Here is a 24,494-nt window from a genome sequence, read left to right as displayed (position 1 = left end):
CCCCTGGGAAGAGAGGCCTGTGGAAATCCTGGAGGAGGTACTCTCAGAACCAGTATGAGAAAGTGAATCCAAGTAGTACCAGGGTTGATTGCCGTGAATGCAGTGATCTGCTGCCTAGTTCCCCCTTCAGGAATGAAGGGCTGATTCTGCCAGTTGCTGGGAGTGCTGCTAGCAGCCCTCAATGGCTAGCCTTGTTGGGGGATGGCTGCAGCTGAAGAAAACTTTTTTGCTCAAGGTCCTGCCTCTTTCTAAGGGCAATTGCGTCAATGACTGATCAATACTGGGACATAAAGATCAAGCCCACTTGTCCCTAACTCTGGGTAATTTTGAAAGACCATCCCAGCTCCAGGGCTTCCTATGGGACTGGCTGAGGCCTTGTTAGGACTGCTTCACAATTCAGCTTCTCCCTCAGCCTAATCGTGCTTCCCTCTATTGGTGCTGATCCCAAGAGCTGTCTACTAAACATCTTTCATACTAATCTTTGTCTCAGAATCTGCTTTCTGGGGAACACAACATATGACAGTCAATAAACAAAATAAGACCTCTATCCATGTTGAGCTTACATTCTGGCGGGGGTGGGTGGGTGGGCAAAAACCATAAATGAATAAGTAAGTAAATCGTTTAGTATGTTGGAAGATGGTAAGTATGATAAGTTCTAAGGAATAAAGAAAAAGTAAAGCGGAATAAGGAGATCAGTACTGCCTGGGTATAGGAGTTGGCAGACAGGATGCAGTATTAAATCAGATGCCAAAGTGGGCCTCATTGAGAAGAGGAGATTTCAGCAAAATTTAGAGGAAGTAAGAGAGTTAAACAAATGGGTATCTGGAGACATTCCAGGTAAAGAGAAGAGCAAGAGCAAAGATCCTAAGGCAGGAGCCAGTGTGTTACAGGAGTACCCAGAAGGCCGGTGAAGTTAGAATAGGGTGAACAAAGGGGAGTACAATAACAGGAATAGAAATTAGAAAGGCAACGTGGGGTTAGAGGGTCAGGTTATGTAGGGTAATTTTAAGGGTGATGATTTTTGCTTTGAGTAAAATGAGAACTGTGTCTAATTCATCTTCCTCCAGGAAGCCCTCCCTGACTGTCTCTGGCTAGATGTACTCTTCCTGATGCCTCCTCTGTGACCTCACAGTCTCCTGGGTTTCCGCCATGGTTGCGTTTATCACACTCTGCTGTAATTGCTTCATCGTCTCTCTATGTTACCCGCTTAATTGTGAATTCCATGAGGACACACCGAGATTGTGTTGGTAATAGGGAATCATTGTGAGGACATAGAAAGTAATAAGGAAGTCAAGACACCATGAGACTTCACAGAGCACATAGAAACTCTAAGAACATTGTTGTTCCGGATACAGTGCATTTCTAGAAATGAGGTGTTTTCATTGCTGCCTCTGAGTGAGCATTCATTGATCTCCACTCTTGTCTTTCCCCAGTATAGTCACTTAGTACTCTGTCCTTGCTTCTGCAGCACCTAACACTTATAATTAACATGAGTTTCTATTTTCCAAGGAAAAGGGTCTAATTGGCTTGGTCGCATCCCAGTCAGTAACTCCACTGAGCAGAATTTCTTGCTAGGCCACTTCATGGACTCCTGACCAACGAATGGATTGGCCGCCTTTGGGTCACATGTCCATCCCTGACCCAGTTAGCTGTGGTCGGAGTAGTAAAGTCGCTTGAAACAAAGCATGGTCATCTCTGCAGAAGGAAGCACCCAGAGCCCCTTCTCCTAGCAAGGAGCTGTCGATGTGGCAGTTACTCACTTGCCGGTACAAATGACTCTCCAGTGCAACTTACAACAGTGACTTTCAAATGGGAAACCTCAACCAACCAATCATTCTTATATAATGTCCATCTCTCCCAAGGGCTCAGCACAGTGCCCAGCACAGAGTAGACAACAATAGTTATTTCGGAATGGAAGGCCAGTGCCCCCAGACAACATGACACGAAAGGAGGCAGTACAGAGTAGTGGCTTAGCACGTGGATTCTTGCCAGAGACTGCTTGAGTTCAGATCCCAGCTCTGCTCCCCAGCAACCATAGGATTTAAATAAGCTATTTAACCTCTCTGACACTTACTTCTTGCATCTGTAAAATGAAGCCATAAATGGCACCAATGACATAGGAACCTTGGGTGCATTAAATGAGACAATATATATAAAGTGCTTTTCTACAGTCCCTGGCACATGGTGATGCCTCAATAATAGTAGCCTTGTGATTTTCCTTTGTGAGACTCGTGCTAATGAGCATGGAGCTCTCGGCTAAATACAGGTCTGGAAGCAGTAGTCATATCCTTCCTTCAGCTGAGTGGGGTAGGGTCCTACCACACAGAGAGCTGCCTTAGCACGCACTAATTCTGAGACTGGCAAGACCATGGTCCACTGGCTAGACTCACTGTCTTCCCTGTGGCCCCGCCCACCTGGTTACAAGTAACCTGGAGTTTATGGGTCATTTAGGCAGCTACTGCTGATTTTAGCAAAGAAAGCCACTATGAAGGATATATCCCAAACCTTTCTGGGTCAGCAATAAATATATTAGTTATTGGGCAAGCAGGCTGCCATATCCTCAATCTCTTGAAGTGACAGGTAAGTCTAGCAGAGAATAGGTGAAGAGAAGAGAGAGAGAAACAAGAGTGTGCATTGACCACAGTGAAGGATTCAAGGGCTCTCTAAGTTACAACTCAGTATATAACCAAGCCAATCTTAATATTTCCAGTGTGGAGAAGCCTTCTGGTTACCACGTCTCGGCACACAGGGATCAATGGGAAGGTCGAGATGGAGATAGCTTTCTGTGCATTTGTGTGAATGTAGACATGTTTGAGATTGGGAGCTCATTCAGGGCAAGACAAGGCCAGCCTGACACCCTCCTGAGCCTTACTCCAGGGTAGCTTACAGACTGGAACTGGGAGCTGATAGAAGATGAGGTTCTTCTTTGGAACCTACTTAACCAGGAAAGGCTCCCCATGGACGAAATTATGAAAAGGTTTTGGGAAAGGAATGGGAATAGTTGCCTTGGCTCAGGGTATGTTGAGGAGGCAGAGGGGTGGGAAGCAGGGAGAAGGAATAGAGAGAGCAGAGGGAAGATGGAGTCACTGCTTCAGGCTGCACCCTTGGTAGCCTGAGCAAAGAGCAGCGAGAGTTGCTCTCTCCACAGAGCACCATGGTGGCCTGCACTGGGGGCAGGAGCCTGAACCGCCTCCCTTTGGGGCTTTCTGGGGCAAGAAGGCTGGGCCTCTTGGTTCCTTCCAGGTGCTCCAACTGCTACAAAACCTGCTCTGCTGGCCCCCCAAGGAACACCACACAGCAACACCCGTTCCCCCTTTACTGTGCGTAGCACCTGGTAGCCTTGAGGCACACTTGTCAAGGGAGAAGTTTCCATTAGGAGATCACAATTTTCTCTTTTCCTGCCGAATTCAGCTAGGAATTTCCTTTGAGGAAATAGTGGTACCTCAGGCACCACTAGGGGGCACTAGGGCCTCTAGGCACCAGGGGCCAAGGCACATGAAATCCCTGAAGCATGGAGACCCAGGTCCCACCACTGAGCCCCCCGCAGCAGCCCCTCAAGCAGGACCTTGGTGCAGGAGATCAGGGATACTGTGCTGCTGGCTTATCTAATGAGAAACGAGAGGACTGGGCCAAAGAGCCCTATTTCTGTCCAGCCCTACACTACCTGCCATAAAATTAAATGATCACAATGAGTACATTAATTACCTGACACGAATGCTTTAACATAACAAAATTATTAGCCATTTTAGATTTAGTGTTTGTACAGCACTTTATATTTGCAAGGGCGTCGCAATAACTTCCCCTGTCGAGGGCGCATTTCAGGCCTGAACGCCATCCTAAAGGGTTTCTTCTGGCCGGCCAGCTGTCTGGCCTCTGCCACAGCTGGTCTCCTCTTTCCCTCCAGCTGCCACCTGGCAGCCCCTCCTGGCAGCCCCCTCATCTGTTCACCGAATCCCTTTTGTCTAAGAGCCAGGAGACAGTTTCTTCCCTTGTGCCCAGGTTCCCTACTTGATCCTGCATCAGAATTCTGGCCAGGGCTGGCCTTGGTGTCCAGCAAGTCTCTCTCCCGTGCTGGCGGTGGTGACAAGTATGGACACATGATGGGTTCTGCACATAGTAGGAACTCTGAGTTTAGGGTCTGATGGTGCTCAAACTCCACAGGAGCTGATGGCTTGTCCTGTCATATCCTCTGCTGAGCGCTTACTGCACCCACACCAGAGCAAGCCCTAGGCCCTTGGGGGGCATGGTATTGAGGGGACTCACCACGGTGCAGATTCTATTCCAGACTGGATGGGATATTACAGGAAACTTCACTAGTAAAACTTGTTGCAGTTGGCTTGGGTGTGAAATCTGCTTCCCGGGGCAGAGAGATCAAAAGCCCGGTTGATGGATGTCTGTGTACCCAGCTCTCCTTGCTCGCTTTCATCTTCCTTCCAGAAAAAGGAGTAAACATTCAGCTAGTGAGCACTGCAGGTGTTCCCTTGAGGAGTGGAAAGGAATATCATTGAGAGCAGACAAGACCACCAATGAAGGTGTCCACAGGATATCAAGGGTCTCAAGAAGGAGCAAAACGAAGGGCATTTACAGCAGCACTTCCAGAATTTGTATGTAGGAAGGCCTTTGGGGCAGCAGCAATTTGACTGGAAGGCAGCTGAGGGACTTGAAGCTGAATTTGTGTAGCTTCTATGATGCAGAGCAATATTTCCTAATGCTTTAAGTCATTCTTTACAAAAGTGGAGGAAACATCAATTCCCTATATAAGATTTATCTTGGTGCATAGTATAGTGATTAAGGGCAGACCTCTGGATCTGTATTGCTTGGGTTCAAAACTTCAGCTCCACCATTAACCATTGAGGTGACCTCAGGCGAGGGCTTTAGCTTCTCTGTGATCTAATTTCCTCATCTATAAAATGTGGATAACTATAATGTTGACCTCACAGACTTGTGAGGATTAAATGAGTTAATCTATATAAAGTGTTGAGCATTTAGTAAGTCCTCTTTAAAGGTTAGCTAATGTTACTTATTGGGAAGAGACTTGAGAGGGCCTGGCATGGCTGTGGTGCCCAAACTGGGTGTTTGGAAGTCAATTTCTAAGTCATTCAAAATGAAGGGGAGGTGAGGAGAGGGATTCAAGATTTAGGCAGGAATGGTATGTATGGTGGGGTGTTGAGGAGACTCCTGGTGAAGTCCAGACAATTCCATCTCCAAAAGGGTCATAGAAGGGGCGCCTGGGTGGCGCAGTCGTTAAGTGTCTGCCTTCGGCTTAGGGCATGATCCTGGCGTTCTGGGATCGAGCCCCACATCAGGCTCCTCCACTGGGAGCCTGCTTCTTCCTCTCCCACTCCCCCTGCTGTGTTCCCTCTCTCGCTGGCTGTCTCTCTCTAACAAATTAATAAATAAAAATCTTTAAAAAAAAAGGGTCATAGAAGGGAAAGGGCTGGGTTCCAGGTCATTAATGACCCACAGCCTTTCAGTGTGCATTAAGGAATAGGGGCTGCCTGGCACCCCCTTTGACAAAACTAGATGTTACGCCTCAGAGTAGTGGGGGGAGTGACTATTCTCTTGCCTTTCTGAGCACAGTCTAGGAAACCTGTGGTAGGGAGTCCAGAATGGGAGGGAGGACCGTACGGGCCTAGCCAGGGGAGCAGGAGGAGTGGGGTTGCAGGCACTGTCCCAGGGGCAGGACATCTGTGTGGTGGGCAGGTCCTGCACCCCTGCTCTGCTCCTGCCTGACTGTCCAGGCTTTGGAGGGAGAGTGGCTATCATGGCTAACCACAATGACCTGCTAATTAGCTGGCCTCCTCCTGCCTTCCCTGCTGCCTCCAGGATCTGGGCCTCCTAGAAACTCGAGGGGGATGAGGCAGCAGTGACCACTCCAGGGAAGGGGGTACATCCTGGTTCTTGGCCCCGACCCAAAGTGGTAAGGGGTTGGAGATGAGCTCAATAGGTGAGGAAACCTGACCTTTGTCCAGGTCCTGGAAAGCCCCAGGCCATGGAGTTGGGAGGCTTGTTCACTTCATCCCACATCTCCCTCTAAAGTAAAACAAGGAGCTCTGACAAGCTTCCCTAAAAGCCTTTTCTAGCAGCAAGCTTGTATGAGATTCTGTCTCTTCCTATGGTCGCAAAAAGGAAAATGAGGGAGCAGACCTGAGTTCTACGGTCTTGCTATGACTCTTCTAAGCTCTGGAACCTTAGACTTGAGATGAACAGGCCAAACCCTGGTCCTCCCCCACCCTCCAGACAGAGTAGGCTCACCCACCATGCGAGTGAACAAAAAGGCCCAGATGTCCATGTGCACCCTACTTGGTAGGTCACCTGTGCACCTTTTGTGAAGGGACACGATGTATCCTAAAGGGAAGTGGGGAATTCAACAACATGGAGGATTGACAGAGATTCTTTTATAAACACATAATGGAATTTTTTTATTGATGTACAGTTGACATACATTACATTAGTTTCAGGTGTACCTCATAGGAATTGGACAAGTTTATACCTTATGCTACATTCATCACAGGTGTAGCTACCACCTCACACCATCCAGCGCTATTACAATGCCATGGACTATATTCCTTATGCTGTACCTTTAATTCCTGTGACTTAATCACTCCATATTTGGGAGGCTGTATCTCCCCCTTGCCTTCACCTATTTTGCCCATCCCCCCAGCCTCCTCCCCTCTAGTAACCAACAGTTTGTTCTCTGTATTTAGGGGTCTGTTTCTGCTTTTGTTTGTTGTTTTGTTTTGTTTTAATTTAAATTCAATTAATTAACTGATAGTGTATTATTAGTTTCAGAGGAAGAGGTCAGTAATTCATCAGTCTTACATAACACCCAGTATTCATTACATCACGTGCCCTCCTTTATGCCCATCACCCAGTTACCCCATGCCCCCAACTCCCTCCCCTCCAGCAACCCTCAGTTTGTTTCCTATGATTAAGAGTCTCTTATGATTTGTCTCCCTCTCTGATTTCGTCTTTTATTTTTCCCTCCCTTCCCCTATGATCCTCTGTTTTGTTTCTTAAAGTCCACATATGAGTGACAGCCTATGATGACTATCTTTCTCTGACTGACTTATCTCGCTTAGCATCTAGTTCCATCCACATTGTGCAAATGGCAAGATCTCATTCTTTTTGATGGCTGAGTAGTATTCCATTGCATATATACACCACATCTTCTTTATCCATTCATCTGCTGATGGACACCAGGGTTCTTTCCATAGTTTGGCTATTGTGGCCATTGCTGCTATAAACTTGGGGGTTGACAGCAGTTCTTAAGACGTGTTGCAGTTAATGTGTGCCCAGTTAAGGGATTTAGTCATATTAACTAGTTTTAGCTAAACATCTTCATAGAATGGACAGAGGGTTTAAAAGATTCCTACAAAGAAAACATGACTTTTAAATAATACCCAAAAATGCAAGCACAATCAATCACTTCTACTTCTAGTAGGAGCTCTTAGACAGGTTATCAGATAATCATAAGCTAATCAGATCTGACAAGAAGTCAGCAAAAATTATTTGAAATTATTAAGAAGAGTATTTGAAATATGAATTTACATACATTATAATGAATTCTGCCCTAAGTATGTATTGTACCTTGAGATATTAGCCGATAGTAGTAATTTAGATATAAATACACATATTTTTTACTGATAAGTACGCACAGTCAAGAAGTTTGGAGACCACTATTTCAGCTTATCTGTGGCTCGAGTTTTGTCAAAAATAATTACTGTTTTCCAGAAAAGTGATAGGATAAAACTTCACTTCTCTTAATTTGTGATATGTTATTTGGTGTCTGGACTGTCATTTTCTATCTGTGAAACCTTGTACAAGTGTCTTAAAACTCTCTGAACCTTGCTTTGCTTATCTGTAAATCATTATAGGGTTGTTAAAGGATTATAGAAAAATGTTTCCATGTCTGCCACACTGTGGGCCCCTATAAATGGCTGATATCATTACAAAGAAAGGTATCGCTAAGTCAAATTAAGACTTTCAATAAGTTAATATCACAAACAATATTTTGGTGCAACATATTTTAAAGTACCTGAAGGTTTGAATTCACTTTGGGCTAAGGGATAAGCAATTTGGTAGAGACTCTGTGGTCTAGAATTTGGAGCTGACTTGTCCAAATTACTATAGCAGCCTCCCGACTAGTGTCCCTACCTTCATTGTCCCCCGAGGATTCCTGGCTCCAGCAACCACCTCCCTGTGACTGGCCGACCAGTCTGCATCCCTTCCATCATTTCCATGTGTGAAAACCTTCGATAACTCTCGTACTACACAATTCTCCGTTATATACTGTCTTGAACTGTTCAGCAATCTTTCTTCAATTCAGACTTCTCTTCCCAGATAAAACTGTTGTAGTTAGGACTTAGAACTTACAAATAAGGAAAATAAGGTTGCCCCTGAGAGAATTTAACTTAATGGGCAGGTGATGAAAGGAACCTAAGGTCTCCTGGGCCCTTGGGAATGGTTACTTGATTACTAATCAGTGGTATGAACACATCTAAGGAAAGAAAGCTTCAGTGTGGTCTGCAATACAACTCAAAATAGAGGAAAGCCACAGAGCTAAACGTTAGCTGAACGCATCCGGCACCGACCATGGGACAAAGATATTGGAAACAGGAGAAACTGAACATTTCAAGGCTTCAGGGCTATTTATTTCCTCTGGCCAGGAGAAGTCCTCTTCCCTCGTATGTCTCTAGTAAAGATACTCAGCATGCTTGTCGTCTTGGATCTCCTGGATGAAAATAGTCCCCCCTTTTTAATTACTAGGTCTGGAAATCCCATCAGGGTACTGGTTTACTAATTCTGCTTCTCAGGTATTTACAGATTGAGATGGGGCACCTCTGATAGTGTCTCAAGAATTCCAGTCAATTGAAATATTTCTATTCTTTATGTGAGTCTGACAATCTTAGTTTATGTGAATCTGATAATGAAGTAAAGATCTTAGTGAAAAAAATAAAACTTATGAGGCAGGAGAAAATACAGCAGAAAGGTTTTTTTTATTCATGTCATTGGAATGCTCCTTTTAAGTAAGACATACCATCTAGAATCTATAAAGGAAAAGATTTAACTAAGTAAAAGACTTAACTTCTATACAAAGAAAAACACTACCAACAAACTTGAAAGACATGATAGACTAGGATCATATATTGGCAAGTTACATAATAAAGAAAGGATTAATATCCACAATATATGAAGAAAACCTAATAATGAATAAGGAAAAGACAACACAGTAGAACAATGGGCAGAGGATATGAATTAGAAAAGTTACAGAAAATAGGTCTAATAATAATATGTCTCACAAACATTTGATAACGGTTCAAGTTCATTTTAATTAAGGAAATGAAATTAAAATAGTAGTGATATACCTCTTCCATAAGATTGCTATAATTTTTAAAAGTTACATGAGAGGGGTGTATCACTGCTATTTAATTGAAAAATTATTAGTGTCTTTAACTGATGAGGGTATAAGAAAACATATTTTCGAATGCTGTTAATGGGATATGTGTTGGTATGGCTTTTGGAGGATCACTTGGAAGGATACATCCGAATGTGACTTGCTGTTATGTAGGCACATCTCAGAGATATCGCAGGTTAGGTTCCAGGCCACCCAATAAAGCAAAGGACACAATAAAGCGAATGTTACAATAGAGCCAGTCAAATGAATTTTTGATTTCCCAATGCATATAAAAGTTATATTTATACTATACTGTAGTCTATTAAGTGTGCAATAACATTGTGTCTAAAAAATGCACATACCTTAATTAAAAAATACTTTATTGCCAAAAAATGCTAACCATCATCTGAGCTTTTAATGACTCATAATCTTTTTGCTGGTGCAAGGTCTTGCCTCGATGTTGATGGCTGCTGACTGGTCAGGATGGTAGTTGCTCAAGGCTGGGGTGGCTGTGACAATTTCTTAGAATAAGACAACAGGACAGTTTGTCTCATTGATTGACTCCTTCTTTCACAAAAGGTTTCCCTATAGCATGCAATGCTATTTGATAGCATTTTACCCACAGTAGAATTTCATTCAAAATTGGACTTAATCCTTCCAAATTTAATTAACTAAGTTTATGTAATGTTCTAAATCTTTTGTTGTCATTTCCACAATCTTCACAACATCTTCACCAGGAGAAGTTCCCATCTCAAGAAACCACTTTCTTTGTTTATCCATAGGAAGCAACTCCTCATCCATTCAGGTTTTATCATGAGATGGCAACAATTCCGCCACATTTCAAGGCTCCCTCCTAATTCTGGTTCTCTTGCTCTTTCTACCACATCTGCAGCTACTTCTTCCACTAAAGTCTTGAACCCCCAAAGTCATCCATGAGGGTTGGAATCAACTTCCTCTAAACTGCTGTTCATGTTGCTATTTTGACCTCTTCCCATGTATCACAAGTGTTTTTAATGGCATCTAGAATAGTGAATCCTTTTGAGAAAGTTTTCAGTGCACTTTGCCCAGATTTGTCAGAGGAATCACTCTTTATGTACGGCAGCTATAACCTTACAAAATGTATTTCTTAAATAATAAGTTTGAAAGTTGAAATTACTCCTTGATCCATGGGCAGCAGAATGGATGCTGCGTTAGCAGGCATGAAAACAGCATGAATCTTATTGTACATCTCCATTAGAGCTCTTGGGTGACCAGGTGCATTGTCAATGAGCAGCAATATTTTGAAAGGAATCTTTTTTCCTGAGTAGTATGTCTCAACAGTGGGCCTAAAATATTCAGTAAACCATGTTGCAAACAGAACAGTAAATGAGAATTGACTTCAACTTGACATTTCCAGCTGCATTAACCCCTAGCAAGAGAGTCGGCTTGTCCTTTGATGCTCTGAAGCCAGGCATTGGCTTCTTTCTAGCTATGAAAGTTTTAAATGACGTCTTCTTCCAACGTAAGGCTGTTTTGTCTACATTGAAAATCTGTTATTTAGTGCAACCGTCCTCATGAATGATCTTAGCCAAATCTTCTGGAGAACTTGCTGCAGCTTCTACATCAGCACCTGCTGCTTGACCTTGCACTTTTTTTGTTACAAAGATGGCTTCTTTCCTCCAACCTCATGAACCCACCTGTGCTAGCTTCTAACTTTTCTTCTGCAGCTTCCGTACCTCTCATGGCCTTCACAGAATTGAAGAGAGTGAGGGCCTTGCTCTGGATTAGGTTTTGACTTGAGTTTTGTGGCTGGTTTGATCTATCCAGACCTCTCAAACTTTTTCCATATCGGCAATAGGGCTCTTCTGTTTTCTTTTCATTCATGTGTTCACCAGAGTAGCACTTTTCATTTCATTCAAGAACTTTTCTTTTGCATTCACAACTTGGCTAACTATTTGGCTTAAGGGGCCTAGTTTTTGACCTATTTCAGCTTTGACATTCCTTCCTCACTACGCTTAATCATTTCTAGCGTTTGATTTAAAGTGAGAGATGTGAAGCTCCTCCTTTTACTCAAACACTTAGAGGCCACTGTAGGGTTATTAACTGGCCTAATTTCAATATTTTTATGTCTCAGGGACTAGGAAGGTCCAAGAAGAGGGAGAGAGAAGAGAGACCAGGGGAACAGCCAGATGATGGAGCAGTTAAAACACATAAAACATTTATGGATTAAGTTTGCCATCTTATATGGGCACAGTTCATGGTGCCCCATAATACATGTTCATTGTGCCCCAAATACAATAGTAACCTCAAAGATCACTGACCACAGATCACCATAATAAATATAATAATGAAAAAGTTTGAAATATTATAAGAATTACCAAATGAGAGGCACCTGGGTGGCGCAGTCTGTTAAGTGACTGACTCTAGGTTTCAGATCTGGTTGTGATCTCATGGTTGTGGGATTGGGCCCACGTTGGGCTCCATGCTCAGCATAAAGTCTGCTTGAGATTCTCTCTCCCTCTCCTTCTGCCCCTCTTTCTCAGGCTTTCTGTCTCTCAAATAAAATAAATCTTAAAAAAAAAAAAAAAAGAATTACCAAAGTATAACGTAGGGATGCAAAATGAGCAAATGCTGTTGGAAAAATGGTGCCAATAGACTTGTTCAATACAGGGTTGCCACAATTTATGAAAAACTATGAAATGCAATAAAAAGAAGTACAATAAAACGAGGTATGCCTTACTTGAAAAACAGCTTGACTAAGAATAAAATTCATGGGTTGCATTTGCTTCCCCTCACACCCTTGAAGTCATGCTCGATTGTTTTTCTGACATTGAATGTTGCTTTACTTTTACCCCAGCATTTTCATTCGTCTCTTGGTTGGCTTGATTTCATCTTAAGTTGTTGTTTTTTTTCGGGAAGGATCGTATATTATTTAGTCCCCAAGTTCTTACTTGTTTGAGAATGTGTGTTGTTGGCTTGTTGACTTAAATGACAACCTGACCAGATATTACATTCTTGGGCTCACTTTATTTCCCTAGAAACTTTGCAGCCACTGAATGCCACTGTGGAGAAGTCTGAGACCAGCCTGATTCTTCCTTCTTATAAGTTATCTGCTTTTTCTTCCTGTATGACTGAAGAATTCCTTCTTCATCCTGAAAGCTGAAGAACTTAATCAGGATATATCTTGGTTTTAATTGTTCCTCGTTGGTTTCCTTGTGACACAGTATGTCCTTTTCATGTGTAGATTCAGCATTCCACAGCTCTTCACATAAGGAGAAATTTCTCCTGTTATATATTAAAACACCTTTTCTTTTTAATTTGTGGCGTTCTTGCACCCGGTTTTATGTCTTCAAAGCATGTGTCACTATTTGAAAGTATCTTATTTGTTTATTAGTTTAATGTCTTTCTAACCCTTGGAACGCAAACTCCGTGAGAAAAGGAATTTTATCTCTCTTTTGTAATTTCTGTGTCCCCAGTATCATGAACAGCGCCAACGAAGACCATTGCTGTTTCAATAAATATTTATTTCCAATTTTATTAATTATGCAGTGAACATTCTCAGCATACACCTTTTTGAACCATTTAAATGATCTCTTAAAAGTAAATTTCTGGAAGTGGGATTACTGTATCAAGAGGTACACACATTTCATATTATGTTCCCCATTGCCAAACTGTTTCCAGATTGTTCAAATTTATGCTCCACCAAAGTGCAGGTGAGTGCCCATTTCCCTTACCTACACGGGATATAGTCAATCCTTCTAATCTTTGCCAACCTATAGGTAAAATGTAATAGCTTATTGTTTTATTCACATTTTCTTTAGGCTCTTAGACACTTATAGATCTTAGACTGTGAATTTTCTATTTATGCAGCTTGACCTTTTGCTAGTGTCGTTAATATTTTCTTGTTGATTTATGAGAGCTAGTTAGATATTTGTTATTAATTCTTTTTAATTAAGTATTATAAATATTTTCACTATTTGCTATTTGTCTTCCAGTCTTATTTATGGCCTTTCTCACCATGCAGAATGTTTACATTGGCATGTGGTTACTAGATTCTCTTTATGGCTTCTAACTTTTGGGGCATGTTTTGAAAGGTTTTCTTCAACTCCAAAATTATACAAATATTTCCCCATGTTTTCTTCAAGTATTTGTATGGTTTCATTCCCCCCACGTACTTCGGATCTAAGGAGTGAGGTAGGGATAAAGTAGTTTTTCTAAATGGCTGGCAGTTATTCTAAAATCATTATTCAACATATATCCGCTGATTAGCATTTATTGACTATTATGTGCCAGGTACTAAGTCCTTCACATGCATAATCTAGTTTAATCCATACATCAAGAGATGACAACATCAGATTTGTATTTAAAAAGCAAAATAAAACTTTGTTTCCAAAGTGGAAAATAGAGTGAAAAAAGGATTTCAATGTGACCAGTTATTTAAGTGATCCAGGCAAGAGGCTCCTTTACAGCTGTATATTCTAGCACTTACAGGTCATGGCACATGGTAGATACTGAGTAAACACCTATTGAATGAAAATGATAATGACTTGGACCAGAGAGGTGGCGGTACAGATGGAGAAAAGTAGACAAGTTTTGAGAAATAGTTTGGAGATAGAATTAACAGATCTTATTTAAACATGGGGACAGGCACCTGGGTGGCTCAGTTGGTTAATATCTACCTTCGGCTCAGATCATGATCCTGGAGTCCCAGGATCAAGTCCCTCCTCCGGCTCCCTGCTCAGCAGGGAGTCTGCTTCTTCCTCTGACCCTCCCCCCTCTCATGCTCACTCTCTCTCTCAAATAAATAAATAAAATCTTTTAAAAAAATAAATATAGGGAGATTATTTAAATACGGGAGATGTGAGAGAGAGAGATGTTAAAGGTGAGTCAGGTTTCTGGAAGGAATAGCTTTAATGGGAAAGTGATGAGTTTACTTTTAAACACACTGAGTTAGAGATACCTTGGAGATATTCATTTGAAGATGTCAGGTAAACAGGTATATCAATCTGGAACTCAAACAATTCTGATTCTGGATTAGGGAATGAATTTGAGAAGCATATGCATACTGATAGTAATTGAACTCATAGGAAGAGCTGTGATTACTTAAGGAAAAGGTATTGAATGAAAAAAGAAAAGCTCCTAGGACAAATCCCTGAAACACTCCAACATTTAAATGTTTAGTAATAGAGGAGGGAGAAGCCAGTAAAAATGTCTGTGAAAGGCTGCCAGACAAGTAAGAGAAACCAGGAGAGTGTGGTGTCTTAGAAGACAAGGAAAGAGTGCACTCAAGGAGAGAGTTCAGGGTAATTCTAAGAGTGAGTGAAATGATGGACCATGAACTAGATGAATAGAGAAGTACAGATAGGAAGGAGGTAATAGAAAGGAAGCGAAGTGATCGATAATCTTTTCAAACAAAGGGAAGGACAATTGCAGTCATGATGGTGTAATAAGTGAGCTGGAAGTATAGGTGATTGTGGTCAGAAAGTGGACTATTAGATTTAGTGATTTTTAGGGGAGAGGGGAAAAGAATTAGTGATTTTAGAAATAAAGAAAGTAGAGGAGTTTTAGGTGATAATGACAAGGTCCAGGCAGTGACTGTGGGAGGTAGGTGATCAAGTAGCACTGGAGGAGGACATTGGAGATTAGGTGGGTCTTTCACGAGGACTCCAAACTCACTTAGGATGATGGCAGGACTTGCAGGACAAGAGAGCACAGTAAGCAAGTGCCAGTATCTTCTGTGAACTATGAGTACATAGAAGGCAGGTGGACTATAGTGAACGACCAGGGAGAGGGTAGCAGGGATTTTTACAAAAGGGCGGTGGACAGTGGACTCTGACTAGCACTGGGGAGTATTCTGGTCTCCTGACACTAAATAGGTGTGAAAAATATGAGCAGACCTCACCGGAGGGAGCAGCTGGGGAAGTGACCTAGAGAAGGCCAGGTTTAAATAAGTACAGAAGTGGAAGGAACATTCAGGGAAATGATTGAGTGTGTACAGGAGTTGGAATTCCAGAGGACAAATGGAGAGTTTGTGTAGGAAGAGAGGAAAGGGATTACACTAGGCTTAAGGAAGTATAGAGCATTTTAGGAATGACAGTTCCACAGAGGATAAATTTGGGAAGAGAGCAGGTAATTCTGTTTGGGGCTTTGACCTATGAAAACCGAAACGAAGCTTAGCAGATTTAGTCACGCTGACTCCTGGAGAACAGTGGACACAAAGGTTTAATAAAAGTCAGCTGTGGTCTGGAAGGTCCTGCAAGTATTTGTTCTCATGCAGAAGGGTGATTAGTCACAGTAGATGCAGCAGAGGACAGCAGTGGGAGCTAAGAAGCTTGAAGATCAAAGTTCTTCGAGGGGAGGAATGAACAGTGGTCCTAAGATTAAATTCTTAGGTGTGCTGTCAACTGATGTTCTCTTTAATCAGAGGTTGGAGGTCTGGGTAGTTATAGCTTGGGGCGAGGGGGTGGGGAAGCAGGGACTTAGGAGTGGCCGGGAACCGAGCCTAGAGCTACAGATGCAGATATAGTTTAGAACTTCCACTGGAGAACAATTTTTATTTTCACCCTCCCTGCATAGAAATGATGCCAAAACTATTATCTCAAAGTAATTTCATCCGTTATTATAGGCTCAAATTTTAAATGATTTGGGCCATTTCCCCCAAGTTTCCTTCTTATTTTAGCAAAGTACATATTTGCTTAATTCATAATTTACATAATTGTTGGTAAGTTGAATTTTCCAACACAAGAGAAATCATGGTTTCAGGTCGGTATAATTACAGAATTCAGAAGTCTTGACAAAACTTAAAGTTGCCACATTTCAGGAGGGAAAGTATAAATCTTAGTTTTTAATTTGTTCTTTTCTTGCCAATGCCTTTATAGAATCGATAGAAAATACATTAGCAGAACTAGGCCAGTGTCATACACAGAGCGCCTCCCTCAGCACCCTCAGCTCCTTGGGACTTCTTGCTGCACTAAACTTCTGGAGATGCTTTTTGTTTCTAGCACTCACTTGGTACCTATTATGCATATATTCTGTTTTTTCACCTTGGAAGTTCTTTGTTTTTTACCCACATATAATCACTTCTTAGATGCATATTTTTTCACATTTTAACAGCTCAGAAAATTGAGATGCGTCCAATAATCCAAACTGTCTTTGGTTTGGTGAAATATAGTACTTTGCATCCCTCCCCTCCACAGCCTAACATAATTCCTGACACACAGGAAGCACTGAACAAATGTTTGTTTATTGATTGACTGATATGTAAATTAAGAAGAGGTCATACAAGTTGAATTATTTCTTAAATACTAATTTTAACTTGACCTCCAGCATTTATTCAAACTCTTAAGTTTCATGAGTCTTTTATTCAATAAAATGTTAGGCTGTTAAAAAAATAGAAGAAAGGAATAAAGAAAGCGTAATAATTTATCTGCCTGTATAATGATTTAAAAATGGATTTAATATTTACAAGGCATTCCTTAACAATACCTACCTTACTTTTGTGTGGAATTTGTCACCAAAACAACAATACAACAATAACCAACCATGCAATATATACAGGGGAAAAATGACTATTAGAATAACAGAGGGGTGCCTGGCTGGCTCAGTCCATAGAGCATGCGACCCTTGATCTTGGGGTCATGATTTCGAGCTCCACATTGGGCTTCAAGGTTACTTTAAAAAAAAAAAAAAAGACCGCTCACTTTATGGGGTACCTGGCTGGCTCAGGTGGGGGAACATGTAACTCTTGATCTTAAGGTTGTAAGTTCGAGCCCCACATTGGGCATAGAGATTACTTAAATAAATAAACTTTAAAAAATGAATAATAGAGAAAGTATATGATTTACCTAAGTTCCACAACTAGTCAGTCTTGGTTTCTTGGTTTATAGTACTTGTTCTTCACACTGAGCTGGGTTGTCCCATGGAAAGACAGATGTACCAAAAGCATTCTTAAATGCAGCGTATTTGTGCAAAGTGCTTTTTTTTTTTTTTAAGATTTTATTTATTTATTTGACAGAGATAGAGACAGCCAGCGAGAGAGGGAACACAAGCAGGGGGAGTGGGAGAGGAAGAAGCAGGCTCCTAGTGGAGGAGCCCGATGCAGGGCTCGATCCCATAACACCGGGATCACGCCCTGAGCCGAAGGCAGACGCTTAACCGCTGTGCCACCCAGGCGCCCCTGTGTGAAGTGCTTCTTAAAACTGATTGCCTTAAAGTGAAATTCTCGCTGCTTATGTGCTGTTGCATTAATCTCTTTCTAGACTTCAGAAGAAGGGGAAAAGGAGAAAGGGAAAAGATGCAGCATAGCTGAAGTATAATTGCTCAGTAGGCACCGTTCAATGAGGGAGGCAGTAAAAAGTGAAACTCCTATTATTACATAGTAAAGAGCACCTTATTTGGCTCTTGGGAAAGACGGAAGGATATTTACTACTAAAATGCAATTTTCACTCACTTTGAAGGAATCATCACAAGTGTCAACTCGTTTTCTGACTTAGAACCTTTAAGTCATCCTCTTGAAATGTTTATATCCTTTTGTCTTAGCTCCTCTGCCCATGTGGCTGTGGGATCACTCCACTGCTTTGCTTCGATTTGACTTTCGGAGTAAGTTTTGCTCCCACACATTTATTTCCAGGCTCTCCTTAGGTTATCCCTTTCTTGCGTTAGCTTTCATTGCAATGATATCTTCTCTGACATCCATTTTAGCCAAGATTAACTTCCTTTTGCCCTTGAATTTTTTATTTTTCTCTACCTACCACCTGGTTTTGAAGTCAGGTGTGTCCCAGGGTAGAAGTGTCTGTTTTCCATTTCACTAAAGTTGCTTCCTGGAATTACTTCTCTCTTGGGAAAAGAAGGGTGGCTTTCAACAAAGCTCATTACTCCGGAACATTAGTGAGCACTAATTTTGCAAGTTATAGTCAAGGATCTTGGTAGTAGTGGTTGCTCTCCTTTATGGGGAAGTCATCATATGAATGCCTTATTTCTCCCTTCCCACTCCAGATGCTTACAAGTTATCAGAGAAGGGACCTCTCGTGACTCCCAGGTATTTTCTTCTTTGACTTCTTTTTTCAATTACTTTTTTATATTTAGTTAGTTTTCCTTTCTAGCTATGTTGTACTTTTTGTTTGTTTGTTTGTTTTAACAAGCTCTGGCCAGTTTTATTAAAGAAGAATTTTGCGTGTTTTGCTTTTTACCAGTCTGTTCTGGCATGCTCCTAATGATATCAGGATCACCTGGATCAATGATAGCCAGTGTGCATACTCCGCAGTATTTTCCACATTCTAAACCCAATTCAATAGCATTGCCACTGTACTGTTGGACACAAGTTTTGGCCAACATGGCACAATACTCTATTTCAGATTTCCTCAAGGCTGGACAGTTGTTGGAAAGGGATGATCAGTTTTGCTTTGCCACGTCTGATCATTTTCAGAGTCTGCTTGTACCCTAGCATATACTTTCCACTTTTCATGATGAGTTGGAGCCCAGAGTAGACAGACACCAGTGGCTTTTTCATCTTCTTTGCAGCCGCTGTCTTCCTGCCTTAGGTGTGGGCAGGCCCCAACCCAGGGCAGCCGCCAAGATGGCTGGGAGCAAGAAAAAGGTGCTGTGTTTTACTTTTTAAGCTATGTTTTAGCTAACTTTCTGAGCAGGCTATTTAATCTAATTTTTGATTAGATAAAATGTGGATGAAAATGCCTACCTATCAGGGTTTTTGTGACACTGCTCATCCAGAAGTGGCTAGCTGGTTCATTTCGTAGCTCTTTATAAAATGTCATTCAGTTCAGTACATTCCTTCACTATCTGCATCTTTAAATCACTCTAATTTCTTGCTATGCTCTTGTCCTAAATGTTCTTGCCCTTAACTCACTTAACTTTTCCAAATTCATGTGGTCTTCTGGTTGGCTGGTCATATAATTTATTTGGAGTCTTTTTGTTAAGTGAGCGCTATGCCCAACATGGGGCTTGAACTCAAGACCCTGAGATCAAGAGCTGCATGGTCTACCAACTGAGCCAGCTGGGCACCCCTAATTTATTTGGACACTTTTAAGCATACAAGGGGGCAGCACCATCAGTTATTATGCTAGGATAACAGGTGTAAACTGGGATTGTCTTAGGCAAATTAGAATGTATCCCATCCATTAGCCCTCTCCTGGCTACAGCAGACTGCTTTCTACCCTGGGAATTATCTTCATGTTGCCATTTTAAGACTCCATTGCTTTACTGACCTTCTGTATAAATTCTCCCCTCTGTCACTACCACTATCAATACCTATGCTCAGAAGTGCATATTCACTTTCTAAACCACCCTCCTTTACCAAGTTTTCCATTTCTGTTGAAGGCTAGCCCACACTTCAGAGTTTATCTTTGACTTTCTGTATTCCTTCAGATCTCATATCCAGCCAGTTGGTAAAGTCTGTTAGTTCAATTCTATAAGCATATATTGAGCATTCACTTTGTTCCAGACACCAAGTAAAGTGCTAGGGTTACAAAGAGAAATAAGAGATAGATAGTATCTTTGGTATAGTAGTGATGTTAACATGGAAGTTATCAATGCTGCTTGAAGGAGTCAAGGAAGACTTTGCAGAAATAAGGGGAAGCTGACCTATCACTTACTACATGAAAGAATTAATATGTATTTTATTACCTAGACACTATGGTGCTAGACAATATATTAATATATATTTTATTTGCTAGGCACTATGCTATGTACTAAGAATACATTAATAAGCACGAGGGTATGGCCCCTGGAGCTTATAGACTATTAGTGAAGGTAGACAATATAAAAGTGAGGAGTGTTAGAAAGGATAAGAATGGGGCATAATGTGTGGGCGCCTGGGTGGCTCAGTGGCTTAAGCATCTGCCTTCCGCTCAGGTCATGATCTCAGGATCCTGGGATCGAGCCCCACATCAGGCTCCCTGCTCAGCGGGGAGTCTGCTTCTCCCTCTCCCTCTGCCTCTCTCCCACCTGCTCGTGGTCTCTCTCTCTCAAATAAATAAATAAATAAAATCTTTAAAAAAAAGTTAAAGCTTAAAGTTTAAAAAAAAAAAAGACTGGGGCATAATGTGAATGTATAGAAGGAGAACTAACCAACTCTGCTTTCAGTTAAGCTGAAAAGATGAATAGGAGTAGTTAGGTGATGGGTAGAGGTTGCTAGGAGAGGGGAGGAGAGATAGGTGTGAAAGAGGAGAGAGGATGATACATTGAAGCACTGATGGGAGACGAGCATATCTGCAGAGGAGAGAAGTGGGGAAAGGGACATAGAATGAAGCTGGAAGCGCAGACAGGGATCAGAACATATAAGACCTTGAACACCATATTAAAGATTTTGAAATTTATGCCAAGGTCAATGGACAGCCATAATATAAGCATTGACAATGATATAAACAGATTTGCCCTTTTTAAAAGAAGGCTGTTGCAGTAGCTTAGATAAGAGATGATGGTGGTAAAAATGGAGAAAAAGATGTTTTTCAGAATATCTAGAAAGTATAATGACAAAATTAGTCATTGATTTGTAATGAATGGTGAAGATGGAATGGCCGAAGATGACTCTCAAAGCAGGTGGTACTAGCACGTACTGAGTTGAGAAACACAAGAGGAGGACCAGGTTTGAGAATGAAGATGCTAAGTCTAGGTTTGGATACGCTGATTTTGAGGTGCCAGTGGAAAATTCAGGTAGAGGGCTTATGGAAGCAGTGGATATGTGGGTCTGAAGGTATAGATTTGAGAATTGTAGATATGCCAATGGTAACAAGGCCGTGGGAGTGAATGCATTTACCTTAGGAAAAAGCCGAAGTAGGAAGAGATGCGTGCATGAGAACAGAATGTGAAAAATATTTATTGGTTGCACAAAGGAAGATCTGTCAAAGATGGTCAAAAAGGAACATCTAGAGAAGAGAGAAGAAAATCAGAAATGTGTGATGTCACAGAAGTTAAAGGAAGAAAGCATTTCAAACAGGGAATGGTCAAGTAAAGGGAGAAATAAAAATTGATGATCTTACTGAGGCAGTTTTTGAGGAATGGCAGGCACAAATTCCAGATTGATGGGGTTAGGGAGTAAGGGGTGGCTAATAAAATCAAGCCAGAGTCTGTGGGCAACACTTTACACACGTTTGGGAAGGAGGGGAGGGAGAGCATAAGAGCTGGAGAAGGATGTGGATGAAAGACTAAGAGGGATTTATCTTTTTGTTTCTTTTAATGAGGGATACTTGAGTATGTTTAAATATTGACTAGAAAGGAACCATCAAAGAGGAAGAGGTTAGAAACAGGAAAGAGACAATATTAGCGCAAAGGCCTCCAATGAAATTCAGGGTTCCACAGCACAGGTGGAGGGTCCAGCTTTTAAAAGCAGGAGGGGCTCTTCCCTCTCTGCAACAGGAGAGGACAAGGAAAGGGAATTACAGGTGCAAGTAGGAGGTGGGAAGTGAAGTGGCTTCCCCTTGATGGATTTACATCTTTCAAAAATAGGTACTCAATAAATATTTATTAGGTCAGTGGATGAATAAATGCAAGTAACACAAATCTGAAATCCACAGGGTTTCTTATTTTCCTCCAGAAGCATTCTGTTGTCTAGAAAAGCATGGAGATGATAACGGAGGTGAGCAGGATTCAGAGTGAGCAGGATTCAGAGTATTTTTAGGAAGAGTGCCTTTAGGAAGAATGCTTTTCGGAAACAATGTTTCAAAATCAAACAATAAGTACGCTAAAGTCATGCTCCAAATGGAACACAGAAAGGAAAACACTACTCTATTGGATGACGTGAAGGCAAAAAGGCTGACTGTTCTGTACAGGTCTGTTTTGTTCTATATTTTTAATTTTAAAAATTCTTTTTCGATCTCTAGAAGTTTGAGAGCACAAACTCCGACTCTGGGGGGAGAGCATGGAACTATCACCTACTGAGCACTTCTTTGCCAACATCTGTGGAGAGTAACTTTCATTTCACCTTCATGTCGACTTTAGGAGCTAGTGTAATTAACACCGTCTCCATTTTAAGATGGTGGAAACTGAGCTTCGGAGAGGATAAAGGCCACTCAACCGTTCAGTGGTAGAAACAGGATTCAAACCCAGATCCGCCTTCAGTTGTTCTTAACTGCGGTGCTATGGATCCATCTCAGATTTTAACTCTTACCATTGTAGACACTCTTCATGGTGCGGTCATGAGTAAAATGTTCCCTGACGTGCCGTGGGCTTGCTTTCTTCTTGTGATGTTTGCCACTCTTCAAGATCCAAATCCTATCTCCATTAATGTGCTGTCTAAATCCTACTTTCTCCCTAAACACTTCAGGACACCTCAACCCCAGATGGTCTCTCTGTCCTTGGAAAATCTATAACAGTTTGTGGTACTCGTCTGATGATTTTTTTTCCCTGCATTTTCTGTAATTGAGAATATTAACTTTTCTCTTGAACTTTTCATAGGATTTTCTTATGATTATCACTTAACACCACAATTCCACAAGCTTCTTGGGGGATAGGAAATACATCTTATGTCCTTCTACTCTTTTCTTTTCTTTCTCTCTGGCTTTCTTGCTTTCCTTTTTAAATATCTTTTAAAACTTCTTCCTAATGCCTTGTCCATAATTTGCAGTCAGTATTTGTTGCCAGAGATTACTGGGTCAGTCCCACCATAGATATTGGTTGAATGTCTCAGAACTGTCCGCAGCTACTTCAGAAAGTTTCTTGTTGATGTCAATCTCAAAAATGGAGGATTTATTATTATTTCTGCTGTGGATTTTCTTTTTCTTTTTTGGTCACAAAACTGGGAATCTCAAAAAGACTATTGGTTTGTATGTTGTATATTGGGAGGGTGCGTTCCTTTGAAAGGGACTGTAGAAAAGCAGACTTTTTATTTTGTAAAGGTTTTTTGCAGCTTACAAGTTCTTATAAAAAAAAAAAAAAGCCCAAATTGGTTGAACTTGAAGTTCCCCTCCTTCTTTCTCCTCCTTCAGAGCCTTTTTCTAAACCTACTTCCCTTAAAATGACTTTTATTGATTTTCACTCAATGAGAGTTATTCTTCAGAATGAGGATGGAGGGGTCAGAGACAGAAATTTACCCTGTGTTACCTGTGGAATAGGTGTACCTCCGTATCTAGTCTTGTTTTATTTGTTCTGTTTCCTGTATCCAGAAACCTGCACACTAGGGATCATTAGGTCCTCTGTGTCTTGGTCGGAGCTTGAGTACAGTATACTAATAGATCAATTTATGTGTTCATTCATTCAGCAAACATTTATTGAGCAGTCATGTCCTAGGCATTGGAGATACTAAGATGAATAAGACGTAGTCACTGCCCTCAATGACCTCCAGATGTGCATGAAGGCACCAACTTGGTGGGGGTTGGGGCTAGGGAAGGCTTCCTCAACGAGGCAGCTGAATATCCTCCCTTAGGGAATCCTAAGAGACCAAAGAGGTCAGCCTTGTAAAATACATATAAACATCTAATCAAATTAACCAATTAGAAAGACATTTATTAAGAAAGGACAGTCTTTTACCAGTATGTCCCATGTTTCTTTTTCCATTTTTTTTCTTAATTTCTTTGTCTCCAGTCTTATCCCTTTCCAGCCTACATTTAAAATTGCCTCCAAATCTATTTTTCTGAACCTTGATCTGATCATGTCATTTCTGTCATGAGAATTTTTAATGGCCATTCATTCATTCATTCATTCATTCATTCTATATAATCATCGACCGCCTGCTGTGTTGTTAAGTGTTTGGGATGCAGTGGTGAGCAAACACTCCTTCCGTTTAAGAAGCTTATAGTCTAGGGGGCGCCTGGGTGGCACAACGGTTAGGCTTCTGCCTTCGGCTCAGGGCGTGATCCTGGCGTTATGGGATCGAGCCCCACATCAGGCTTCTCCACTATGAGCCTGCTTCTTCCTCTCCCACTCCCCCTGCTTGTGTTCCCTCTCTCCCTGGCTGTCTCTATCTCTGCTGAATAAATAAATAAAATCTTTAAAAAAAAAAAAAAAAAAAGAAGCTTATAGTCTCGGACCGGAGACAGACACGTAAGCGGCCAGTTTCAGTATTGTTTAATACTAGCTTTGACAGGGTAAGCACACGATTCTGTGGGAGTGTATAGAGGAGCACCTTGTCCTGTCTCAGAAAGCCAGGTAGTGCTTCCTGAATCTTGTC

The 24,494-nt window shown here is 41.5% G+C and overlaps 1 pseudogene; it reads right to left on the bottom strand.

Moving 5' to 3' along the window:
• Nucleotides 1-17,619: 17,619 nt before the first annotated feature.
• On the bottom strand, nt 17,620-22,515 carry LOC103670902 (annotated as a pseudogene).
• Between the last annotated feature and the right edge of the window lie 1,979 nt (nt 22,516-24,494).

Source organism: Ursus maritimus, unplaced genomic scaffold (genome assembly GCF_017311325.1).
Source record: "Ursus maritimus isolate PB19 unplaced genomic scaffold, ASM1731132v1 scaffold_12, whole genome shotgun sequence".
Lineage (NCBI taxonomy): Eukaryota > Metazoa > Chordata > Mammalia > Carnivora > Ursidae > Ursus > Ursus maritimus.
Note: the sequence above shows the minus strand (reverse complement) of the source record. Positions and strands in the feature narration are given on the sequence as shown.